We start from the raw sequence: 27,629 nt of genomic DNA, 5'->3' as shown, positions 1-27,629 counted from the left end.
TCTTACAATACTGATGCTTCCCATTCATGAAAATGGTACAGCTTCCCATTTATTTAGATCTTTATCTTTCAATGAAGTTTCTAGGTTTGCTCCATAAAGGTAATATATAAAGTTTTAGAAATATTTGCAAACTGTTTATTGTTTGTGTACAGAAGTGGAATTGACTTTTGTATTATGACTTATATTAAGCAATCATGCTGAACACTATTTTGTAAATTCTCTTGGATTTTTGTCGTAGATAATACTGATTATGAATAATGACTGCTTGCTTTTCTTTTCTTTCCTTTTTTTTTGAGACAGGGTCTCACTCTTTCATCCAGGCTGAAATACAATGGCACAATCTCAGCTCACTACAGCCTTGACCAGGCTCATGTGATCCTCCCAAGTAGCTGGGGCTACAGGTGTGCACCACCACACCTGGCTAATTTTTGTATATTTTGTAGAGATGGGGTTTCACCATGTTGCCCAGGCTGACCTTGAACTTCTAAGCTCAAGCAATCTACCTGCCTCGGCCTCCTAAAGTGCTGGGATTACAGGCGTGCACCATCATGACTGGCCTCCTTTTTCCCCAATCCTTGTATTTCTTATTCTTGTCTTACTACACTGGTTAGGGCCTCCAGGGCCTACAATGAATATAACTGGTAATAGGATCCTTATGTTCCTGATTTTATAAAAGAAAGCTTCTAATGTTTCATCACTAAGTATGGTATTTGCTGGAGGTTTGGGTGGCTGGTCCCACATTTTCTATGCATCTATTTCAGTTAGACTGGCTTTCTTGTTAATATACTAGCATACTGGCATCACTGCTAATATTATTACCTCAGGTAATATTTCAGGTATTGTGCTCAATACTTACTGTATATTCTCTCCCCTCTCCTAGCCTGGAAGGATCTCTCCTTTCTTTTCTACTATCCATCCTTCAAGGCTCCTTTCTGATCCCACCTCCTCCAGGAAGCCTTCTTTGACACCATGGCTCTCTGAAGCTTCCTGATTTCCTACTCATTTGGGGAAAAGTCATCAGAGTTTGTCTTAGAGGCCATAGAGTATACAGCAGAGTTCATTCTCAAACTTGAGGCCCAAAAGACAGTTTTGTTTAGCACACATAGTGTTGGTTAATTCAGTGTTTTGAGAATTTTTAAAGAGAAGGTTAATCAGGAGATTTTAAATTAAAATTCAGATTTAGGGCATCTCTGAAAAATTAGATCCGTTATCATTGGGGCTTTCACTTCTTTATGGGCACAATCAGCTGTAGCCAAGTAGCAGTGACCTCCTCAGACGGAAGTTTCAATCTCTGGTTCATCACAAACCCACTGCTCCCTGTTGCCTTATAACGTGCTTTGCTCATATATTCTGCCTTCCTGGCCCCTGTATGCAGTTGATTTTGTGACTTCTGGTAAAAAAGAAACTGCAAGACACAAAGTACCACACGGTGGCTTTGTCACTTACTGGTATAATCTTAGGCAAGTCACTAACTTTTTGAGCCTTTTCATGGTTTCCTCACCATGAAAATGAGCTAATGGCATGTACCTCAGCTAATTCATAGTTATAGGAAATTCAACTGAGATAGCTCATTGGAAACCAAAAGGTGCTTTAGAAATGACAGCTGTGGCCAGATACAGTGGCTCACGCCTGTAATCCCAGCACTTTGGGAGGCCAAGGCGGGCATATCACGAGGTCAGGAGATCGAGAACATCCTGGCTAACATGGTGAAATGCCATCTCTACTAAAAATACAAAAAATTAGCTGGGTGTGGTGGTGGGCACCTGTAGTCCTAGCTACTCAGGAGGCTGAGGCAGGGGAGTTGTTTGAACCAGGAAGGTGGAGGTTGCAGTGAGCTGAGATTGTGCCACTGCACTGCAGCCTGGGTGATAGAGCAAGACTCCATTTCAAAAAAAAAAAATGACAGCTGTATAGCCTACTCAACACAGTGAGACCCCCATCTCTACAAAAAAGTTTTTAAAAAATTAGCTGGGTGTGGTGGGTGCCTGTAGTGCCAGCTACTTGGGAGGCTGAGGTGGGAGGATCACTTGAGTTCAGCAGTTCAAGGTTACAGTGGGCGATCATGTCACTGAACTCTACCCTGAGTGACAGAGTAAGTCCCTGTCTCTAAAAAATAAAGAAATGATAGCTGTATTTTCTTCTACTTACTCTCATATATGAAAGTCAGCTCCTCAATTAAGCTGTAAGCTCCTTGAGAGCAAGGACCCATCATCTAAAATCCTGTGTTAGCAGAGTCCTGAACACAGAGAAACAAAGATGTTGTCAAAAGACCATGGATTGCAAGTCAGGCCAACTGTGTTCAGATTCCAGGTCTACCTATTTGATATCTGGCAAGTGACTTAATCTTCCAGAACCTTAGTTTTATGATCCGTAATAAAACATGTCAAATAAATATAATGTATCGTGTGAATTAAGATTTTGTAAATACTTTTTTTAAAGCCATAAACGGATCATCTCTCTCTTGCCAAACTTCAAGCACGGAATACTGTCTTGTGAGGGGCAGCTGGCATATGAACATATTTCCGGACTCTTTAGTGGTTTTCCTTATAATCCTACCAGCAGCCTCCAGATAATTTTCCTATCTCCTTCACTCACAACCAAAGCCTGAATCAATATCTCTTCTGCCATCTCCATACGGGTGAGGGAATACATTAAATAATGGTGGACACATAAAATAATGTGCACTTTTATTCAAATAATAATTTTCTAAAATATTTATTTGGATTCTCACAATCTAATCGACCACAGAAGGCATTTGTGTATTCTAATAAAGCCTTATTTCCCTAACTTTCATGTTTTCATTTAACTTTACTCTGAATTGGCACTTCCTTGTAATTCCTATTATACATAAAGACAAAATATACAACTTTTCTAGATTTCACCCAACCTATATTAAAATTTATTTGAACACTACAAAAATAAATCAGCTAGTAATAGTTTAATGGTATTAACAGCTGAAGGATTTCAAGATTTTAAGAGTGAGGGCAGTATCACATTGGTCCTTAACCTGTTTAGGGGCAAAATATCTGAGGGTTTTAGGTAAAACTTTGAAAATGAAATTTATGACTCTGTAACATTTTAATTCTTATGAAGACAAAAAATTGAAGAAAAACTTCAAATTCAGAGAAGTAAATGGCTGTGTGTCTGAAAGAATGTAGATGATCTTACCTTATGTAGATTCAAACATTATTAAGAAGGTGCCCAATAAAAATGATGGGTAAGTGCCAGACACCTTAAATTGTTTCATTTTAGTCCTCAAAGCAACTTTGTAATGGATTGGGTCAGTATAACCACTTTAGACAAAAAAAGGAACAGCTATTAGCTAACCCCAAATTAAGCAAAGCAGCCACAAATAGGCTGCCACTGCACCTCACCATTCCACCTTTAAAGCAGAAGAAACCAAGTTTCAGAGGGCCTGAGAGATCTGCCCACGCTCAGAGCCGAGAGGCTATCAGGCAGGGCTGGAGCCCACATCTATCTGCCCTTTCCGGCAGACAAGTGCACCTGGACAACACGCTACAGCAAGCTTGTCCAACCTGCGGCCCTCGGGCTGCATACAGCCCAGGATGGCTTCGAATGCAGCCCAACACAAATTTGTAAGCTTTCTTAAAACATGAGTTTTTTTGCGCCCTTTTTTTTCAGCTCATCAGCTACCGTTAGTGTTAGTGTATTTTATATGTGGCCCAAGACAATTCTTCTTCTTTCAGTGTGGCCCAGGGAAGCCAAAAGATTGGACAGCCCTGCTCTACAGCAAGCTGCCTAGAGCTGAGAACATGTGTGTTACACCTTCCTATGGGAAATGGTGCCAATCCTATAAAGCCTCCCATGCAAAATGCAGGCTGGGTTTATCTGGGCCACAGGAGCAGCCTTCCTCCCAGCCCAGAGAGAAACTCATTGCACAGATCTGGTTTTGTGGGGAACATTAACTTTGCCACCAAATTATATAGTTTCCACAGCTTCTTCGTTTACCCCAGCGGCCAGCAGTGTGGAGAAGGAGCTTGCCAAAAGTGACAGTGCCCATCACAGTGCACAAACTGTGGACCTGAGGCCACATCTAGCCCACCACCTATAAGCTAACAGAGATTTTTATATATTGAAATGGTTGGAAAGAATTCAAATTTCAGGTTCATAAAAAAATTATTTTTAATTTGCAATGTAAAAGATTTTAAGTTGCATTTTTAAATGCACCACACTCATTCATGTACCGATTGTCTCTGGCTGCGTTTGTGCTACAGTGGCAGAGGTGGGCCGCTACAACAGAGACTGCATGCTCTGCAAAGCCCAAGCCACTACTGTCTGACCCTTGACAGGAAAAGTCTGCCGCCTCCGGGAGTTGAGTGTTTGCTTGCAGAAGGCCCTGAGCTTTAGCTACATTATACACATTTAATTCTCCCATCGTCCTGACAGGGAGGTATTGACCTAACTGCAGACCGCCTGAGAGAATTTAAGTCACCTGTGTCCACAACTATTCTTTCATCCAAACATCTGACTTCAAAACACAGGTGCCACACACTGTGCTAGGACACAGAGAATTTAGCAGTGAACAAAACAGACTCAGCTTCTGCTTTCTCCTGGGGGAGAAAGGCACAGAGCAAATAGGTAGTTAAGAATTACGTTAAATGCCAGGAGAAAAAACTCACCTCTCAGCTGGGGTAATGGGGGATTCAACACAACTCTGTTGCCAAGGCCCTGCTTTTTAATTTTTAATTATAGACTCATAAACAGTGCAGAGAGGTGTTATACATCCATCACCCAATTTATCTAATTAGTGGCACCTTACGTAACTACAGTACTTTATCACAACCAGGAAACCAAAATGAGCGCAATACACCTCACATAGATTTCACCCATTTTTACGTGTACTACTACTATTATTATTAATTTAATTTTTTTTTTTTTTGAGATAGAATCTCGCTCTGTCACCCAGGCTGGAGTGTAGTGGCGTCATCTTGGCTCACCACAACCTGCCTTCCAGGTTCAAGCAATTTTCATGTGTCAGCCTTCTGAGTAGCTTAAATTACAGGTGTGTGCCAACATGCCCAGTTGATTTTTGTATTTTTAGTAGAGACGGGGTTTCACCATGTTGCCCAGGCTGGTCTCAAACTCCTGGCCTCAAGTGATCCATCCGCCTCGGCCTGTCAAAGTGCTGAGATTACAGGCGTGAGCCACTGCACCCAGCTGTACTATTATTTTTTGTGGTATATTTTTGTGTATAATTCTATGCAAGGTCCCTGCTTTTTACTACTATATTACATAATCCCAAATTGAACCACCTCTAGCATGTACCCAAAGTGGCCCTGAAAGCAGTAACATTTAGGAACTGTTCTCTACCCTCCCTGAGGAATTTCCATTTGCTCTTGAACCAGGTCATATGAGGAAAAGGTGTGTACCTTGATCACCTTCGCTGGGGCCTCTCAGACTCTGCATTAAACTGCTCATCAAAGTCAGGACTTCAGTTTTCCCCCTTACAAGGAAAGCCACATGAATCCTGCGTCTGCATTTCTCCCAATTTTCTTGAGAACAAGACCAAGGACACCACTCAAAATTCCTAATATAATCGCCCACATGAGAGAACTCTCAAAATAGAACCAGGAAAAAACAAAAACAAAAACCTTTCCCTCAAACAACTGACAGGCTTCTTCCTTTCTTGTAAGAAGAACTGTAAAGCCATTCATTTATACAGTAAAATATTTATTGAGTTCCTCCTGGCTTCCAGGTACTGGAGTACAAAGATGAACAGACACAGTTCATGCCCTCTGTGAGCTGTGATCACAGGCTGGTGCTGGAGACAGGCACCAATCACCTAGAATGTCTACTCAAAGTCCTATGTACACTTTTAAATGATACTATATAGTTGGCTACTCGGATTTTTCAGTAGATAACCCAATGTGATGACTAAAGGGAAAAAATTATGAGATATAATGCAAAGGCTGGTAGAAGGTGAGGACAAGGTGAGGCAGCCCCACTCCGCTTCCCTGGGCACTGGGCTGGCAGAGGGCATCCAGCTGCATGTGATTCCCCTCGCAGATCCCGACTTAACTCTCAAGACTCCCTCACTGCTTCCTCCTGTTCTTTCAGGCCAGGTTTCTTGTTTTCCACTCTTGTTTTGTTAAATCTAAGTGTATATATTTTTTTGTTATTGTTGTTTATTTTTGAGACGGAGTCTCGCTCTGTTGCCCAGGCTGGAGTGCAGTGGCACAATCTCTGCTCACTGAAACCTCTGCCTCCCGGGCTCAAGTGATTCTCATGCCTCAGCCTCCCAAGTAGCTGGGACTACAGGCATTTGCCACCACACCCAGCTGATTTTTTGTACTTTTAGTAGAGACAGGGTTTCACCATGTTGGCCAGGCTGGTCTCGAACTCCTGACCTCAGGTGATCCGCCCACCTCGGCTCCCCCAAAGTGCTGGGATTACAGGCGTGAGGCACTGTGCCCAGCCCTAAGTGTATATTTGTGTGTGGGTTTATGTATACTCATAAAGCTATTTCAAATCCTTTTTGGAAAGAAGTGGGCTATAAATATTTACAAATGGAGTTTCAGAAAAGATACCACAGTCATCTGAACACACCTAGAGCCCTGTTTTCTGGCCATAAACTACGAGCACATCTGAGTGCCTGCCTGGATTGCCTCATTTCTTGCTTATTCCTCCTCGGGGCCTTCCTGACATCTTAGTTCTCCAAGTGTGGAGGGTGGGACAGAGGGGAGGGGATGTATGTGTGCATGTAAAAAACAAGTTGTTTTTTGCGTCAAGATAAATCCTGAAAGGCAGACACAGTAAACATCCTGCTATGTAGGAGAGACCCATATGACGGTCAACTGCCCGGCCTGAAATGCCTAGACGTGTCCCGGGATCAATGGCACCTCAGTAAACTGTCGCCATCCTGTTCCGCAGGCTCCAGCTCATGCATGGGGAAGGAAGCTAACTCCCGGGGGACGTGCTGGTCACATTACATGCGCCTGTGATGTGAGCTCCCCGACTGCAGCACAGAAGCCAGATAGCAAGCGCTCAGTCTGAAGAGAAGAAACTCAAATGGCTCTTCCACCAATTAGAGCCAATTCACAAAGTTTTGCTGTATGACACGTTATAACATGATAAAACGGACTATCCCAAGGCAGAAAAGACAGAGAAATGTAAATACAGTAACAACAGTAATAGCAGGGACAAGATGACCACATGCTTCCGAAGGCTAAAGCAGGGATTCTCAACTTTTTTCATTATCATGCTCCCCCTAAGCATTTATAAACATTTCCTCCCCCTGTATGAAAAACTATTTTTCTTTCAACATTTATTTAGTGCCTGTTATGTGCAATTTAAGTACTAGGGATACAGCAATGAAAAATACAGTTTCTACTCTCACATAACTCATGTTCTAGTGGAAGCATCAGACCAAAAAACAGTACATACATCAGATGGTAACAAATGCTATGGAAAAATATTAGGCAGGCTAAGGAGATAAGGGTTAACTTATTACATAGAATGTTCAGGGAAAGGAGGGGCTGAAATAAGACCTGGAGAAAGTGGGTTCTAGGCAGGGAGAAGAGAAAATACAAACACCTAGAGCTGGAGCATGCTTGCTGTGTCACAAAAGCAGCAAGGGGGCCAGAGCAGCTCACCCAGGAGTGGAGCGCAGGATATAAGGTCAGGGAGGTGAGGGAGGAACCCATGGGGTCTTGCAGACTGAAACTGAACAGACTGGCTCTCTCACTCCAAATGCAATGGGAAGTGGAATATCATGACACATCTTACCAGGATATCTCTGGCTGTTGTGCTGAGAGCAGACTGGTGTAGGGGGTCGGTTATAGGCAGGGAAATCAGCTAAGAGGCAATATAAAAATAATACAAGAGAGGATGTTAGTTTGGCTGAGGGTGATAATACTGCAGGTGGTAAGAACTGATAACATTCTGGGTATATATTTTTAAAATTTTTTTCTAATATCGCCAAATCACCATTCTCATAGCTAAAAATAATTAATGATAATATCCAATATCCAGTCAATATTCAAATAACCCTGATCATCTCATAATTATTTTATGGTTGCTTGGATCAATATCCAAATATGGTACATATATTGCAACTGACTTTTATCTCTTAAATCTCTTTTAATCTATAGGCATCTCCTCTATTCCTTTTTCTTTAAAATTTATTTTTTGAAAAAACTGGGTCATTTGTCCCGTACACACAATCTAGATTTTGCTGACTGTGTCCGCATGGGTTCTTTTAATATGTTTCTCTGTTCTCTGTATTAACCCAAAATTGATACTTAGCCTGAGTTGCCTATGAGACATATCAGAAGAGATGGTGAGTGGGCAGATACAAATCTGGGATCCAGGGGAGAAGTCTAGGCTGGGGCTAGAAATGAGGACCTATAGAGAGAGTTGAAAGCCATGATTCTGAAGGAATGAGTGTAGACAGAAAAGAGGAATGTTCTAAGGCCTGAGCCCTGGCACTCTTGTATTTACAGTTGGGGAGATAAGGAGGCACCAGGAAAGAAGATGAGGTACACATCCAGTGAGATAAGAAAAAAAAATTAGGACAGTGACCTTTGAAGCCAAGAAAATAAGATATTTAAAGGATTGAGGGGAGGGGTCAACTGTGTCAATGTGGCCTTCAGGCTCAGTATGATAAGCACTGAAAGTTGACCATCTGGCTTGGCAAAACAGACATCACTGGTGCCCTTGGTAAGAGCTGTTTGGGTAGACTAGTGACAAGGCTGATTGGAGAGGGTTCAGGAGCAGGTGGGATGAGAGGAATTAGGAAATAAAGACAACTCATTCAAGAAGTTTTGCTGCAAGGTGGAGCAGAGAAAAAAGGTGACAACTGTTGAAGAATGAGACCTGGAGGGAAGATATGTTACAGTTTTCAAGATGGCATTCATCACAGCATATTATCTCCAGGAAATTTTAACATCACAGATAAACTGTCTATTTAGATACTACATGTATATATGTACTTTATTCATTTAAAAAAGGTAAGATTTCCCTCCCTACCCCCAAGAACCAGTTTTTGCTCCCTTGCAAGCAACACCACCCCTTGATGAGAATGCATGTGCTAAATTAATCAAAACGTTCCAAGAGAAGAGACGAATCCAGCTGCCTGACTCTTCCAACTTTTATTAATGTAAAGAGTTCTTTTGATGGGTAAGAGAAATATTTTCAGGTACAGTGTAGCCACTAGAGAGATGCCAGGGAAAACAGAGCTTACAGCTAAACATGTGCTCCTACACAAAATCCTGCCATGGTGGGCCTGCGAGGTATCTCTACATACTAATAGTCATACACAGGAGCATCAAACCTCAGGATTGTCCCCATGCAGAGATGGGAGATGGGGAGTTCCAGGATAACTCCCTTCAGAAATAGTTGGGTGCACTGAATTAACAGTCTACCATTTAGAGTCAGGAAGATCTGGTGTGAATCCCACTTCCGCCGCCTCCTGGTTGTGACCTTAGGTCACTATAATCTCTCTCACCCTCAGCTGCTTTATTTATAAAATGAGACAAAGGTAGTTCCAAATATAATTGTCACTTTTTTTTTTTTTTTTTTTTTGCCTGTTTTCTCTCGTGTTGGAGACCTACCTTTCCTTCAATGTAATTTGAGTAGGGTCGACTCCACCCCAGGTACCAGAAGTAGACAGATGACCCAGGTATGGCCAGAGTACTTATGTTACCAGTGACGGGTCTTGACTGTGAGTCATCCAGGTTCTTGGCACTTTGAGCAAAGAATTGGACAAAACACACAAATGAAGCAATGAAACTACAGATTTTTGAAACGAAAGCACACTCCACAGTGTGGGAGTGGGCTCAAGCAGGCTGGTTATGGAATTTTCTGGGGTTTAAATACCTTCTAGAGGTTTCTCACTGGTTACTTGGTTACAGCCTATGTAAATAAAGTAGTGGCCCATGACCAGTCTGATTGATTGCGGAAGGCAACCAATCAAAGGCTGAATGAAGTTACAAAGTTATACCCCTATGCAAATAAAGACTAGGCCCACGACCAGTCTGATTGGTTGCAGGAGGGGACCAATCAGAGTACTTTCCATTTTCCATCTGCCACGAAGAAAAAGTGTGTGGGGGTGCAAAAGAAGTAGCTTATGATCCTTTTGTTACTTGGGCATGGAAAGTTGGGGTTTTCCTTTTAATTCCATTCTAGGAAATCAGCGTGAATCAGCCTTAGGTTCCCTGCTTCCAGACCCTATTCTCCCCCCTCACTTATGCCTGGCCACATTGACTGGACTGAGAATGGCCATGTGACCTGAGCTAGGTCAATCAGGGACTTCCTCCTGATTGGTGGCCACTACGAAGTGCTTGGTTACCACTATGAAGAAATAGATTTATGGTTTCTTAAAAAATCACTAACTATAAGAAAAATACAGAACCGTGGGTGGCATCTTTGTCATCATGCAGAGAAACTCTTTCTAAGAATGAAGTTTATTCAGAAGAAAGCACAGCCAAGACACTGAGAAGAGAGACTGAGTCCTGCTATCTATTGAACTCCTGGTTCCAGCCATACCTGAGGCTTGACACATAGCTCAGCTTGTCAGATACACGAGCCAGTAAGTGCTCCTCCTTTTTGTTGTCATGGAAGCCAATTTAGCCAAGTTTCCATCATCTACAGCTGTACAGGCTGTGACTAATACACTATTTCACTGTTAGATATTAAAAATGCTTTTAAGTTCTAGGAAGTGTCTTTCACTGAATGAACACTCAGTAAACGGGACTGACCCTTAGTCTGTTATGTACCCAGTGCTGTTCTGGTCATCAAGTATATAAAGGTAAGTAAACTAAAAGGTATTATGTAAAATTGGCAGCTTATGTATTAGGATGGTTAACAGAGATAACTCAATTTGGGAAGGGAAGCATGGGGCTGCGTTATCCTGAGAAGGAGTTTGCCAGGCCTGAAAAGGAGGCCAGGTAATTCTAAACAGAGGCGGCAACAAATATAAAAGCATGGAGGTGTGTTGAAAGAGATGATCAGGGCACAGCTGAGAATGCAAACTCAAATGCCTACAGGGACCAAGCAGGTAACATAAATGAGTGAAACACATCAGTTACAAGGCAATAAATGACAATGACTCTTGACCTCAATTACGGGAAGACTGGAGAGAGCTGAGAATAGCAGCAAATAGGTGACTGCAAGGCCCCTCACAGCACAGAATATAGTTTGTCCATACCATCCGCTCTCACCTTCTGCCTGTAGTAAGAAGTGGGTTTTAACTATTCACATGGCCACGTAGATGAGGACCACATTTCCCCAGCTTCATCTGCAGTCAGATGTGGCCATGCTGTACATTCTGACCAACAGGATGCCAGAGGAAATGATACATGTAACTTCCAGGTTGGATCTTGAAGAAAGGGATCCTCTACTTCTCCATCCTACTGAAGGCTGGAGCAGACAGGATGGTGGGAAATGAAGCAGTATCTTGGATCAGAAGATGGAACCCACTGCAGAGAACAGGGAAAACCAAGACAGAAGTGGGCAGCCTCTCTGACACCACGGAGCTATCATGTCTGCCCTGGGCAATTAGTGCTTTGACTGTCATGACAGAAAAACAAGTTTCTACCTTGTTTAAGCCACTTGTTTTGGTCTTTGTTACAACAGTCAAACATGCATCTTGACCAACACTCTTACATGCAGAGGGCAGCCACTTCTGGGCTCCAAAGGAGTACTGCCATGAGGAACTATGGGCTCAGTATTGTGCATGTGTCCAATTTTCCAAGAGATCATGGAAATCTAGATTTTCTTATAATATCTGATATTTACATACTGGCAACTAATTCTGATTTTCAACACTGTATAGGCCAACACAACTGGTCTGGGGCCCGGTATCATTTCTGGTCCACAGGCCTCTCCAAAATAAAGACTTCATTGGAACAAGTAACATAACTTCGGATAATAGAATCCTTTGAGTTTGGACAACACCACACAGTTCCTGCAAACTCTCATCACCCTCAAATGCAGTCCCATTCCCTGGAGAATAAGCCAGATGTGGTGGCACACACCTGTAATCCCAGCTACTTGGGAGGTTGAGGCAGGAGGATCACCTGAGCCCAGTAGTTTGAGTCTAGCCTGGGTAACATAGTGAGACTCTGTCTCAACAAAAAAAGAAAAAAAAAAGGAAAATAAAAAAAGAAAGAAAGACAAAGGGAGAATCCTTGGAAAATGGACAGACAAAACCTCTAAGTCAGCAGCAGCAACCACCGTGGGGCCTTACTTGCCCACAGCCTCACCATGTAGGGCCTCCCTGGACACCAGTAGCCTTTATCAGGATTAAACTCTGTTCCTTTCTCTTCTCCCTTTCTCTCCTTTTCAAGACTAAATAATTTCTCAGGGCTGGGTGTGTTGGAGCATACCTGTAGCTCCAGCTACGTGGAAGGCTGAGGTGGGAGGATTACTTGAGCCCAGGAGCTCAAGACTGGCCTGGGCAACATGGTGAGACCCCAATCTCTACAAAAAAAATAGTAACTTAGCCGGAGATGGCGGGATGTGCCTGTAGTCCCAGCTTATCGGGAGGTCGAGGCAAGAGGATTCCTTGAGCCAAGTTCAAGGATGCAGGGCACTATGATTGTGCCGCTGCACTCTAGCCTGGGCGACAGAGTGAGACCCCATCTCAAAAAAAAAAAAATTTCTCAGGAGACAGGGCTAGATATTAGAATCATGAAGCAAGAAAACAGCAGGTGAAAAAGGCATCCCTCAGTTTGATATGGAAGGTCTGGCAGCCTCACCAAACAAGTTCATCCAGACAAACAGCTTCACAAAGGAGGAGTGGGAGGTGGCATAAAGGAAGACACAGAAGGTGCAACATCCAAAGCTCATCTTGTGGGAACCATTGACGACACGGGTTACAAGAAAACAACCAAAGTGGCATCAGCATTGCCTGGGGCCCCAGCTAATACTCCCCTCCAAAGAACAAAGATCTTGTGTGGCGCAATTTCAGCTGAGCCCAGCTTTCTCCTCTGGATTCAGATAAAGCACCCATGCAAAGGTCCATGGTTAGCCACAGGCAATTACTCTAATTGCCAGCCAAGCAGTGCCAGCATGAAGGTATTTCTCATACAAGTTCAAACCACTTGCTATCCTCTCAAGTCAAAATAAACATCAAGGAAATATCCACGGCATTGCTGTTGCACAATGAGAATAAAAACAATCATGTTACAGGAAAAGAAGTTCCTGTTTATAAGGCCCACTGCCCTCTAGGGAGCTGCTTCTGGTTTGGTGAGAAGTCTTTTCTCTGCACACCCTCACTGAATTAAGATACACAGTTTGGAGGTAGGAGCTGGAGAGAGTTTCCCTGAACAACAGAAGGAGAAGGATTTGGAGAGGAGGAGGATGAGTAACCCAGGAGGGAAGGGAGATAAAACAGAAGGGGAGAAGAATGGAATAGGAGGTCAGTCTGCATTCTCTAAGAGCCTCTGTACCCGTCATTGGTCAACATCTAAAACCAACCTACCACTGGGACCAGTGAGCTTCTTACGGACACCAGAGATGGATGACAGCAAAGGATAAAGGAGGTGGGTGAGAAGGCAGAAAAGGGCAAGAGAATACGGGCTCTTTGGGAATTAACTGAAGTACATAGGAGCTGTAACTCACGCCTGTGATCCCAGCACTTTGGGAGGCCGAGTCAGGCAGATCACTTGAGGCCAGGAGTTCAAGACCAGCCTGGCCAACATAGCAAAACCCCATCTCTCCTAAAAATACAAAAATTAGCCAGGCATGGTGATGCACACCTGTAATCCCAGTTACTCTGGAGGCTGAGGCATGAGAATTGCTTGAGCCCTGGAGGTGGAGGTTGCAGTGAGCTGTGGTCACACTATCGCACTCCAGCCTGGGTGACACAGCAAGACTCTGTCTCCAAAAAAAAAAAAAAAAAAAAAAAAAAAGGAAGTACATGGGGGGCCTTTGTGCTCCTCACACAGATTCTCAGCGATTTCACCAATACCTTTGAGGGACGGAGCGGCCCCCATGCCATTTGGATACTATCATCTCCCCCAGAACAAGAGTTATGAGTTCTTACAATGCGCCAGTGCTAAACAATTTACATGAATTTGCATCTGATTCTTTCAATAATCTTAAGAAGTGGGTATTATTAGACATATTTTACAGATGCTTTAACATGTTAAATATTTCACTTAAGATCACAGAGCTAATAGCAGCAGGGCCAAGACTCAAAGCCAAGTCTGTTTGTCTCCAAATTCTGTGTCATTCTGCTCAGAAAAAGATCACATTTAGCTTGCAGAAAAGCAGCACTTTGGGAGGCCAAGATGGGTAGACTGCTTGAGCTCAGGAGTTCGAGACCAGCCTGAGTAACATGGCAAAACCCTGTCTCCACAAAAAAAAAAACAAACACCCAAGTTAGCCATGTGTGGTGGTGCACACCTGTAGTCCCAGCTACTTGGGAGGCTGAGGTGGGAGGATTGCTTGAGCCTTGGGAGGTTGAGGCTGCAGTGAGACATGATTGCACCACTGCATTCAAGCCAGGGCGACTGAGTGAGACTCTGTCTTTTAAAAAAGAAAAGTGATTATAGTTTTATTCACTAATTACAATATACACTGACATCCCGAGACCCTTGATGTATGGCACTAAGAAGGACAAACATCAGTTCAGTGGGATTTCTGCCAACAACACATAACCCGAATCTACTCATGAGGAAACACCACACACACATAATTTGCAGAGCATTCCCCAAACAGATCACTTGGATTCTTCAAAATTGTCAAGGTCATGAAAGACAAAGACTGAGTATTCTAGACTAAAGGACACTAAAGAGACATGATGACTATATGTAATATGTGATCTTGTGCTCTATCTTGGACAGGGAAAAAGAATATAAGGAACATTATTAGGACAATTTGGTAAAATTTGAGAATGATAGTTACACTGTGGTTATGCAGGAGAATATTTTTGTCCTTTAGAGATGCATGCTGGAATAGCTAGGGTATTTAGGAGCGTGATGTCTGCAACCTACTCAATTGGTTCCACAAAATATGAAGCAGACAGACAGGAAGGAGGAAGGATGAAGCAGGATATTTACATTTGAGAAATTACAGTGAAAGTATGAGGAAGGTCACTATACTGTCCTTACAACTTTTCTTAGCGCCTTGAACTTTTTTAAAATAAAAAAATTAAAGGAATTCTGACTTCAATTTCTAGCACTGTGACAGACTGGGTATCCTCCCAAATGAAACAAGTATGGGTAAGACATGAAATTTTTTTTTTTGAGACAGGGTCTCACCCTGTCACCCAGGCTGGAGTGCAGTGGCATGATCACTACTCACTGCAGCCTTAACCTCCTGGGCTCAAGCAATCCTCCCACTTCAGCTTCCCAAGTAGCTGGGACCGCAGGCATGCACCACCATGCCTGGCTAATTTCTGTAATTTTTGTAGAGACCGGGTCTCGCCATGTTGCCCAGGCTGGTCTCAAACTCCTAGGCTCAAGTGATTCGCCTATCTCAGCCTCCCAAAGTGTTGGGATTACAGATGTGAGCCACCGTGCCCAGCTAAAACATTTTTAAACATGTTGCTGAGCTGGCATGAAAAGAAAATATCCCAAGAAGCCAAAAATTAAATAAAACAAGAATCCTGGGAGTCATCAAATGCCAAAACCAGTTTCCACCCTGAGAGTTTGTTAAACCTTGAGGACTCTTAAGCTTCCATCTTTTTTTTAAACCACTTCAAGATATAATGCATACATCATAAAATTCACCATTTAAAGTGTAGAATTCAGTAATTTTTAGACTATTCAAAGAGGTATGTAACTACCACAACTATCTGATTTCAGAACATTTTTATCATCCCCAAAAGAAACTCCATATCTATCAGCAATAGCTCTCCATTCCTCCCTCTCCCAGCACGCACTAACACACTCACCTACTTGCTGTTTCCATGCATGTGCCTATTCTGGACATTTCCCATAAATGGAATTTGACAATACATGGCCTTTTGTGTCTGACTTCTTTCACTTAGCATAATGTTTTCAAGGGTCAGCAATACTATAGCATGTATCAATATTTTATTTCTTTTTATTGCCAAATAAGTTTCCATTGTACGGGTATTCTGTTTATCCATTCATTCATCAGTTAGTGGGCAATTGACTTGTTTCTACCTTTTGGCTATTATGAATAATGCTGCGATGAACATTTATGACCTTGAGAAAGCATGTGTGTGTATGTATATATATGTGTGTGTGTGTGTGTGTGTACACATACATACACATATCTTGGGATACTTTCTTTTCATGCCAGCTCAGCTCAAAAATGTTTTAGCTGGGCATGGTGGCTCACATCTATAATCCCAGCACTTTAGGAGGCTGAGATGGGCGAATCACTTGAGCCCAGGAGTTTGAGACCAGCCTGGGCACGTACACACACACACACACACACATTTGTTCCAATTTCTCCACACCCTTGCCAATACTTGTTACTGTCTTTTTAATTATACCCATCCTTATAGGTGTGAAATGGTATCTCATTGTGATTTTGGATTGTATTTCTCTAAAGACTAATGATGTTTAGCATCTTTTCATGTGCTTATTGGCTGTCTGTATATCTTTGGAGAAATATCTACCCAAATCCTTTGTCAAGCTTTCATCTAGGTACAGGGTGGTGGGAGACAAAGCAAAGGGCCCATTTAAGGTGAAAGTCTAACAGGAAACCACCCATGTAAAGCTGGGATCTTAAAAGGCCATCCCTTCAATGTGAGGATGGACAAGAAATTAACTCAGTGTCCAGAGGGAGCAGCAAATTAACTTGAGTATCTCAATCTTGGCAATGAGTGGAGGGTGAAAAGATGTCCCTTTCAATTTATAGCCCCACGTATTCTCTCATTTGGGTTGGGTCTGAGTCTATGTAGGCCATAAAGAACACAGTAGATCTGGAAAAGTTCAAGAATTTCTAGAAATGTAAGAGAATTGAAATTCAAAATCCAATGATAGATTAAACAGCTAAAAAAAAGAATTAATAAAATTGAAGTTATATAAATAACTAAAATGCAGCCCAGGAACCCAGAGTTGAAAATTATCAGTTTAAAAGACATGGAAGATAGAGTCTAAGGATCTAACACACATTTAATTAGAGTTTTAGAAGTAGATGAAATAAAATGGGAAAGACAATATTCCCAATGTTTTAAGAGATAAAGGCTGATAATTTTCCATTATTTGTTGAAAGAGTAGTAATTAGATCTAAGAATCTCAACCAAACCCAAGGATAAATAAAAAGAAAACCTTAGCTAGACATATCATAATGAAGTTGCTGTATACAAAGACAAAAAATTTTTAAAGCTAAAGTAGCTAAATTTAAAAAAAGAATGGCAATCTGCAATTTTGACTGCCAACATCGACAACAACCATGGAGACCAGTAAGATAGAAGAATGATACTTTCAAATGCACTGAGACAAAAATAACTGCCAACTTAGAATTCTATAACTTGTATAATTATCTTTCAAGAATGAGGAAGAAAAAGATTTCCTGACAAAAATAGGTGTGAGGTGTAAGAAGGAACAATGAGCAAAGAAAGACATCAGGCAACTATGTGGGTTGTGAGTAAAGCTAAATTGTTGACTATGTAAAACAACTAGAATGCCTAATTTGTAGGTGGAAAAGTAGCTAACACTAAACGACAAGAAAATACGATAAATTATGAAGAATTTTATCTGATTTAGAGTTCTGAGGTCTTTGTATTTGTTTAGGAGCAGGATAAAAATACTGTTTAATTTTAGCCTGTATAATAGACTAAGTATGCATGTTAAGACAGCTAAAGATCTACTAAAAGAATACAGCATAGCTTCCAAACAAACAGAAGAAAGAGAATGAGAAACACAAACAGGAAAATTTAATCAGTTCAAAAGATGGCAATCCAGGAGGCCATCAACCTAGAAGGGGCAAATTATGGCATGTTCATAAAATAAAATATGGTAAAACTTTAAAAGTTAAGGAACAACAGCTACCTATGTCAATATGGAAAAAACACTCAACGATGAATGGAGGAAGCAAGTCAGAGAAGGAAATCCCATGTGATTCCATATTCTGTAAGGTGCAAAATGAGACAAGGTAAACAATATTTGGAAAATTTTGAACTTTATAGAGTACAGAATGCAGCTGGGCGTGGTGGCTCATGCCTATAATCCCAGCACTTTGGGAGGCCTAGGTAGGCGGGTCACCCGAGGTCGATGAGACCAGCCTGACCAACATGGAGAAATCCCATCTCCACTACAAATACAAAATTACCAGGCGTGGTGGCGCATGCCTATAATCCCAGCTACTCAGGAGGCTGAGGCAGGAGAATCGCTTGAAGCCAGGAGGCAGAGGTTGTGGTGAGCTGAGATCACGCCATTGCACTCCAGCCTGGGCAACAAGAGCGAAACTCTGTCTCAAACAAACAAATAAAAAAACAGGATAGTGGTTACCTCTGCAGAAGAGGGCAGAGGCTACAAGGGGCCTCTAAAATATGGTAATGTTCTATTTCTTTTTTGCTTTTTCTTTCTGTATGATTTTATTTACATAAAAATAAAAATAGGCAAAATCAATCATTTTAGTAGAAGTTAGGATAGTAGTAGTGACCTTCGGGGAATTTGGAAAAATAATGTCTAAGAGAGCATTTAAGGATGGTTTCTGGGGTGTGGGTAATGTTATTATTATTTTTTTATTATTATACTTTAAGTTTTAGGGTACATGTGCACAACGTGCAGGTTAGTTACATATGTATACATGTGCCATGTTGGTGTGCTGCACCCATTAACTCGTCATTTACATTAGGTATATCTCCCAATGCTATCCCTCCCCGCTCCCCCCACCCCACAACAGGCCCCGGGGTGTGATGTTCCCCTTCCTGTGTCCAAGTGTTCTCACTGTTCAATTCCCACCTATGAGTGAGAACATGCGGTGTTTGGTTTTTTGTCCTTGCGATAGTTTACTGAGAATGATGATTTACAGCTTCATCCATGTCCCTACAAAGGACATGAACTCATCATTTTTTATGGCTGCATAGTATTCCATGGTGTCTACGTGCCACATTTTCTTAATCCAGTCTATCATTGTTGGACATTTGGGTTGGTTCCAAGTCTTTGCTATTGTGAATAGTGCTGCAATAAACATATGTGTGCATGTGTCTTTATAGTAGCATGATTTATACTCCTTTGGGTATATACCCAGTAATGGGATGGCTGGATCAGATGGTATTTCTAGTTCTAGATCCCTGAGGAATCACCACACTGACTTTCACAATGGTGGTAATGTTCTATTTCTTAACCTCAGTGGCTGCATATGGTTACTTGTTCGATCATGATTTAAATTCTAGGCCAGGCACAGTGGCTTACATCTATAATATCAGAGCTTTGGGAGGCCAAGGCAGGAGGATTGCTTGAGGCCCAGAGTTTGAGACCAGCCTGGGCAACACAGTGAGACCCTATCTCCACAAAAAAAAATTTTTTTTAATTAGCCAGGTAGCTTGGTACAGTGGCTCATGCCTGTAACCCCAACACTTTGAGAGGCCGAGGCAGGAGGATTACTTGAGTATAGGAGTTTGAGACCAGCCTGGGTAACATAGTGAAACCCCCGTCTCAAAAAAAAAAAATTAGCCAGGCATGGTAGTGCAAGCCTGTAGTCCTAGCTACTCAGGAGGCTGAGACAGGAGGATTGCTTGAGTCCAGGAGTTCAAGTTTAGAGTGAACTATGATCATGCCACTGCACTCCAGCCTGGGCAACAGAGCAAGATCCCATCTCTTAAAACAAGTAAATTGTATATGGGTTTTAGTACTGTATGATATTTTACACAAAAAAGTTTTAGTGAAACAAAGAAGGAATCTTAGTTCTAGGGGCATGCAGAAGACATCTCCCCACTTCTCAGTTATGTAAATCTGCAACCTAACTCTTGTGGACTGACCTTTTTCATACCTTGGGAGATTGGAAACAAAAGCGTCAGCTCCCACCTCAGCTCTTGTTCCACAGGCTAGCCGCTAAACTAGCCTGGTAGTAACCAGTGACCTAGTTAACTGAGCTTTGGTCTTCCACCTTTCACAAAAGCAACCTAATCACATAAAAGGAAGTTTAAAAATCTGACATTAACTTCCCAGGGAGGTATGAACATTAGTTCATGATGTGAAAAGTGAATGAAAACGAAAACTGCTCAATATTCATGTCACAATTAAAAGGAATCTTAGACATAATTTCCAAAGTATAAGCTAGTAGAATATTAAATATACCTGTTATAGATCTCTTCAAACATCTCTCTCCCTGAGGAAATTCCCTGAGAACAGAAGAAGGTCAGAGCTTCAAAGCACACAGACATTTCTCCCCTCTAAAACTAAAGTTGAAGGGAGATTAGCTGACAAGTCCTCAATATTGTTTACTCTGAGACTGCTGTGAACAGTGTCAGGCAACATAACTGCTTTCTGTCTCTAAAGTGACTTATCTGAGAATATCCCTTCAAGCCTGCTCAGTGTTTAGTGCTTCAAACAAAGTGATATTTGATGCTTTTCAGTTATTGATTGATGTAGATTTCTTGTTGCATCCTTTAAAACCTAAATTTAAAGATTTCTGTCCTACCTGAAGCCCTTTCTGGAAACAAGGCAGGTTATAAACACACAATAAAGATCCCTATTTTCCCCCCAGAAAGCGGCACCTGTTATAATTTTGAATAGATGAAGGAAAGGGCAAGGCAAGATAAGGAATGAGATCAGAGCTTTGCATGTTTTCCAACACAGGTCATTAAACTCAGACTTCTGGAAAACTGACCACCCCATAGCTTTTTAGGACTTCTTTCAATAAAGTCTATAGGAACATAAATCAGTGGAATCTTCCCACTCTACCTACAAAGCTAGAATCACTCATGATGGTGTCTAGATCATTCTACTAATCATTTACATAGACTAAATGAACACGTCATGTTCAAAGTCCAAATAAGCAGGTCTCTGTATTTTTTTTTTTTATACTTTAAGTTCTAGGGTACATGTGCACAACGTGCAGGTTTGTTACATATGTATACATGTGCCATGTTGGTGTGCTGCATCCATTAACTCATCATTTACATTGGGTATATCTCCTAATGCTATCCCTCCCTGCTCCCCCTACCCCACAACAGGCCCCAGGGTGTGATGTTCCCCTTCCTGTGTCCAAGTGTTCTCACTGTTCAATTCCCACCTATGAGTGAGAACATGCGGTGTTTGGTTTTTAGTCCTTGCCAGGGTTTGCTGAGAATGATGGTTTCCAGCTTCATCCATGTCCCTACAAAGGACATGAACTCATCATTTTTTATAGCTGCATAGTATTCCATGGTGTATATGTGCCACATTTTCTTAATCCAGTCTATCATTGTTGGACATTTGGCTTGGTTCCAAGTCTTTGCTATTGTGAATAGTGCCACAATAAACATACGTGTGCATGTGTCTTTATAGCAGCATGATTTACAATCCTTTGGGTATATACCCAGTAATGGGATGGCTGGGTCAAATGGTATTTCTAGTTCTAGATCCTTGAGGAATCGCCACACTGACTTCTACAATGGTTGAACTAGTTTACAGTCCCACCAACAGTGTAAAAGTGTTCCTATTTCTCCACATCCTCTCCAGCACCTGTTGTTTCCTGACTTTTTAATGATTGCCATTCTAACTGGTGTGAGATGGTATCTCATTATGGTTTTGATTTGCATTTCTCTGATTGCCAGTGATGATGAGCATTTTTTCATGTGTCTTTTTACTGCATAAATGTCTTCTTTTGAGAAGTGTCTGTTCATATCCTTCACCCACTTTTTGATGGGGTTGTTTGTTTTTTTCTTGTAAATTTGTTTGAGTTCCTTGTAGATTCTGGATATTAGCCCTTTGTTAGGTGAGCAGATTGCAAAAATTTTCACCCATTTTGTGGGTTGCCTGTTCACTCTGATGGTAGTTTCTTTTGCTGTGCAGAAGCTCTTTAGTTTAATTAGATCCCATTTGTCAATTTTGGCTTTTGTTGCCATTGCTTTTGGTGTTTTAGACGTGAAGTCCTTGCCCATGCCTATGTCCTGAATGGTATTGCCTAGGTTTTCTTCTAGGGTTTTTATGGTTTTAGGTCTAACATTTAAGTCTTTAATCCATTTTGAATGAATTTTTGTATAAGGTGTAAGGAAGGGGTCCCGTTTCAGCTTTCTACATATGGCTAGTCAGTTTTCCCAGCACCATTTATTAAATAGGGAATCTTTTCCCCATTTCTTGTTTTTGTCAGGTTTGTCAAAGATCAGATAGTTGTAGATGTGTGGCATTATTTCTGAGGGCTCTGTTCTGTTCCATTGGTCTATATCTCTGTTTTGGTACCAGTACCATGCTGTTTTGGTTACTGTAGCCTTGTAGGATAGTTTGAAGTCAGGTAGCATGATGCCTCCAGATTTGTTCTTTTGGCTTAGGATTGACTTGGCAATGTGGGCTCCTTTTTGGTTCCATATGAACTTTAAAGTAGTTTTTTCCAATTCTGTGAAGAAAGTCATTGGTAGCTTGATGGGGATGGCATTGAATCTATAAATTACCTTGGGCAGTATGGCCATTTTCACGATATTGATTCTTCCTATCCATGAGCAGGGAATGTTCTTCCATTTGTTTGTAACCTCTTTTATTTTGTTGAGCAGTGGTTTGCAGTTCTCCTTGAAGAGGTCCTCCACATCCCTTGTAAATTGGATTCCTAGGCATTTTATTCTCTTTGAAGCAATTATGAATGGGAGTTCACTCATGATTTGGCTCTCTGTTTGTCTGTTATTGGTGTATAAGAATGCCTGTGATTTTTGCACATTGATTTTGTATCCTGAGACTTTGCTGAAGTTGTTTATCAGCTTAAGGAGATTTTGGGCTGAGATGATGGGGTTTTCTAGATATACAATCATGTCATCTGCAAACAGGGACAATTTGACTTCCTCTTTTCCTAATTGAATACACTTTATTTCCTTCTCCTGCCTGATTGCCCTGGCCAGAACTTCCAACACTATGTTGAATAGGAGTGGTGAGAGAGGGTATCCCTGTCTTGTGCCAATTTTCAAAGGGAATGCTTCCAGTTTTTGCCCATTCAGTATGATATTGGCTGGGGTTTGTCATAAATAGCTCTTATTATTTTGAGATACGTCCCATCAGTACCTAATTTATTGAAAGTTTTTAGCATGAAAGGCTGTTGAATTTTGTCAAAGGCCTTTTCTGCATCTATTGAGATAATCATGTGGTTTTTGTCATTGGTTCTGTTTATATGCAGGATTATGTTTATTGATTTGCATATGTTGAACCAGCCTTGCATCCCAGGGATGAAGCCCACTTGATCATGGTGGATAAGCTTTTTGATGTGTTGCTGGATTCGGTTTGCCAGTATTTTATTGAGGATTTTTGCATTGATATTCATCAGGGATATTGGTCTAAAATTCTCTTTTTTTGTTGTCTCTCTGCCAGGCTTTGGTATCAGGATGATGCTGGCCTCATAAAATGAGTTAGGGAGGATTCCCTCTTTTTCTATTGATTGGAATAGTTTCAGAAGCAATGGTACCAGCTCCTCTTTGTACCTCTGGTAGAATTCGGCTGTGAATCCATCTGGTCCTGGACTTTTTTTGGTTGGTAAGCTATTAATTATTGCCTCAATTTCAGCACCTGTTATTGGTCTATTCAGAGATTCAACTTCTTCCTGGTTTAGTCTTGGGAGGGTGTATGTGTCCAGGAATTTATCCATTTCTTCTAGATTTTCTAGTTTATTTGCGTAGAGGTGTTTATAGTATTCTCTGATGGTAGTTTGTATTTCTGTGGGATCGGTGGTGATATCCCCTTTATCATTTTTTATTGCGTCTATTTGATTCTTCTCTCTTTTCTTCTTTATTAGTCTTGCTAGCGGTCTATCAATTTTGTTGATCTTTTCAAAAAAACAGCTCCTGGATTCATTGATTTTTTGAAGGGTTTTTTGTGTCTCTATCTCCTTCAGTTCTGCTCTGATCTTAGTTATTTCTTGCCTTCTGCTAGCTTTTGAATGTGTTTGCTCTTGCTTCTCTAGTTGTTTTAATTGTGATGTTAGGGTGTCAATTTTAGATCTTTCCTGCTTTCTCTTGTGGGCATTTAGTGCTGTAAATTTCCCTCTACACACTGCTTTAAATGTGTCCCAGAGATTCTGGTATGTTGTGTCTTTGTTCTCGTTGGTTTCAAAGAACATCTTTATTTCTGCCTTCATTCCGTTATGTACCCAGTAGTCATTCAGGAGCAGGTTGTTCAGTTTCCATGTAGTTGAGCAGTTTTGAGTGAGTTTCTTAATTCTGAGTTCTAGTTTGATTGCACTGTGGTCTGAGAGACAGTTTGTTATAATTTCTGTTCTTTTACATTTGCTGAGGAGTGCTTTACTTCCAACTATGTGGTCAATTTTGGAGTAAGTGCGGTGTGGTGCTGAGAAGAATGTATATTCTGTTGATTTGGGGCGGAGAGTTTTGTAGGTGTCTATTAGGTCCGCTTGGTGCAGAGCTGAGTTCAATTCCTGGATATCCTTATTAACTTTGTGTCTTGTTGATCTGTCTAATGTTGACATTGGGGTGTTAAAGTCTCCCATTATTATTGTGTGGGTGTCTAAGTCTCTTTGTAGGTCTCTAAGGACTTGCTTTATGAATCTGGGTGCTCCTGTATTGGGTGCATATATATTTAGGATAGTTAGCTCTTCTTGTTGAATTGATCCCTTTACCATTATGTAATGGCCTTCTTGGTCTCTTTTGATCTTTGTTGGTTTAAAGTCTGTTTTATCAGAGACTAGGATTGCAACACCTGCCTTTTTTTGTTTTCCATTTGCTTGGTAGATCTTCCTCCATCCCTTTATTTTGAGCCTATGTGTGTCACTGCATGTGAGATGGGTTTCCTGAATACAGCACACTGATGGGTCTTGACTCTTGATCCAATTTGCCAGTCTGTGTCTTTTAATTGGAGCATTTAGCCCATTTACATTTAAGGTTAATATTGTTATGTGTGAATTTGATCCTGTCATTATGATGTTAGCTGGTTATTTTGCTTGTTACTTGATGCAGTTTCTTCCTAGCCTTGATGGTCTTTACAATTTGGCATGTTTTTGCAGTGACTGGTACGGGTTTCCTTTCCACGTTTAGTGCTTCCTTCAGGAGCTCTTATAGGGCAGGCCCAGTGGTGACAAAATCGCTCAGCATTTGCTTGTCTGTAAAGGATTTTATTTCTCCTTCACTTATGAAGCTTAGTTGGCTGGATATGAAATTCTGGGTTAAAAATTCTTCTCTTTAAGAATGTTGAATATTGACCCCCACTCTCTTCTGGCTTGTAGGGTTTCTGCTGAGAGATCAGCGGTTAGTCTGATGGGCTTCCCCTTGTGGGTAACCCGACCTTTCTCTCTGGCTGCCCTTAACACTTTTTCCTTCATTTCAACTTTGGTGAATCTGACAATTATGTGTCTTGGAGTTGCTCTTCTCAAGGAGTATCTTTGTGGCGTTCTCTGTATTTCCTGAATTTGAATGTTGGCCTGCCTTGCTAGATTGGGGAAGTTCTCCTGGATAATATCCTGCAGAGTGTTTTCCAACTTGGTTGCATTCTCCTTGTCAGTTTCAGGTACACCAATCAGACATAGATTTGGTCTTTTCACATAGTCCCATATTTCTTGAAGGCTTTGTTCGTTTCTTTTTATTCTTTTTTCTCTAAACTTCTCTTCTCGCTTTATTTCATTCATTTGATCTTCCATCACTGATGCCCTTTCTTCCAGTTGATCGAATCGGCTACTGAGGCTTGTGCATTCGTCACGTAGTTCTCATGCCGTGGTTTTCAGCTCCATGAGGTCCTTTAAGGACTTCTCTGCATTGGTTATTCTAGTTAGTCATTCGTCTAATCTTTTTTCAAGGTTTTTAACTTCCTTACCATGGGCTCGAACTTCCTCCTTTAGCTCAGAGAAGTTTGATTGTCTGAAGCCTTCTTCTCTCAACTCGTCAAAGTCATTCTCGGTCCAGCTTTGCTCCGTTGCTGGTGAGGAGCTGCGTTCCTTTGGAGGAAGAGAGGCGCTCTGATTTTTAGAATTTTCAGTTTTTCTGCTCGTTTTTTTTCCCCATCTTTGTGGTTTTATCTACCTTTGGTCTTTGATGATGGTGACGTACAGATGGGGTTTTGGTGTGGATGTCCTTTCTGTTTGTTAGTTTTCCTTCTAACAGTCAGGACCCTCAGCTGCAGGTCTGTTGGAGTTTGCCGGAGGTCCACTCCAGACCCTGTTTGCCTGGGTATCAGCAGCGGAGGCTGCAGAACAGCGAATATTGGTGAACAGCAAATGTTGCTGCCTGATTGTTCCTCTGGAAGTTTTGTCTCAGAGGGGTACCCGGCCGTGTGAGGTGTCAGTCTGCCCCTACTGGGGGGTGCCTCCCAGTTAGGCTACTCAGGGGTCAGGGACCCACTTGAGGAGGCAGTCTGTCCGTTCTCAGATCTCAAGCTGCGTGCTGGGAGAACCGCTACTGTCTTCCAATCTCAGTTGGAAATGCAGAAATCATCCGTCTTCTGCATCGTTCACAGTGGGAGCTGTAGATTGGAGCTGTTCCTATTTGGCCATCTTGGAACTGCCCTGCTCTGTGGTTTTTAATATAGCTTTTAAGCTTTCTTTAGTTACAAGTATGATCCTAATCCTAACCCTATATGTACCAGAGAGGCTAAATTCTATGTTCCCGCTCATTGCTGAGTGTGTGAAAACTCACTAGAAGCTGATATGACCACTCATTCCAAATACAGCCCGGTCCAGGCGGAATTAATGTACAATATCTAGACTGGCTGATTAAAAAAGGGAAGAAATAAGCCTACAGTAACCCAAGAAATAAGCTATTATTTACCTCTGAGACAGAGCTTTGGTGTATTTTTGCTCACTTTATCTTCTACTAACATGTGACATCGTCATTATCTTTCTCATTATTACAGATGGAAGTTCAGGAAGTATCAGGTCAGTTGTAAAGGTTGCATAGCCAGAAATCAAAGTGTGTCTTAACTGAAATAGGGCAAGTCCTTAGAATGTTTTAGAAGCAACACAAATCACAGGTGGCCTTCCACCTCCAACACAGTGACCCAGGTAGAATCCAATGAAGTGGATGTAGTAAATACTCCATGTGGATCCACTCACCTCTGCCACATTCCCCTTGCAGTGTGCCTTACTGCTCACTAGAGGCTGGAAAGCTGGACCACAGCTCAGGTTCCACACAATGATGTAGCTTCAGCAGACACACCCATCCTAGACTTAGAAGGAAAAAGACAACACCATGGCCCAAAGGACATGCTTTGGATGCCTCTTTGTTCCTGCTGGCAGACATAGCCAAGAAGGTACTTGTTTTTCTGTGGCAGTCCACAGAAAACTGAAATCCCAGCGTCCCATTCCTTGCTTCGTGGTGTTGAGAGGCAAGTCAGGGGGCAGCCACGTGATATCATGACTCGCAATGGGGACAATGGACATCCAGGACCCAGCAGACATGAGAGTAGATCCTGCTTCCTCACCTTCCTTCTGATGGCAGGCCAGTTCCATGGTATGATTCCAGTAGGTGCTCCTGGAAGCTCAGCCTAGAGCCTGCTCCTCCAACCCTACCAAAAATTTTGGAAGCCAACTAGTGATGCATAATAAATCCCTTCCAGCTTCAACCAGCTACAGTAGATTGTCATCTTCAGTTGAACTCTAAGACAATGAACATTCTA

The 27,629-nt window shown here is 41.7% G+C and overlaps 1 protein-coding gene across 3 annotated transcripts in view; it reads right to left on the bottom strand.

Annotated features, from left to right (window-relative positions):
• CMTM8 (CKLF like MARVEL transmembrane domain containing 8) overlaps nt 1–27,629 on the bottom strand; it is a 134,310-nt gene that overhangs the window by 79,913 nt on the left and 26,768 nt on the right. The window lies entirely within an intron of this gene.

Source organism: Pan paniscus, chromosome 2 (assembly GCF_029289425.2).
Source record: "Pan paniscus chromosome 2, NHGRI_mPanPan1-v2.0_pri, whole genome shotgun sequence".
Taxonomy (NCBI): Eukaryota; Metazoa; Chordata; class Mammalia; order Primates; family Hominidae; genus Pan; species Pan paniscus.
The sequence above is the reverse complement of the archived record's forward strand: the minus strand, read 5'-3'. Positions and strand labels throughout refer to the sequence as shown.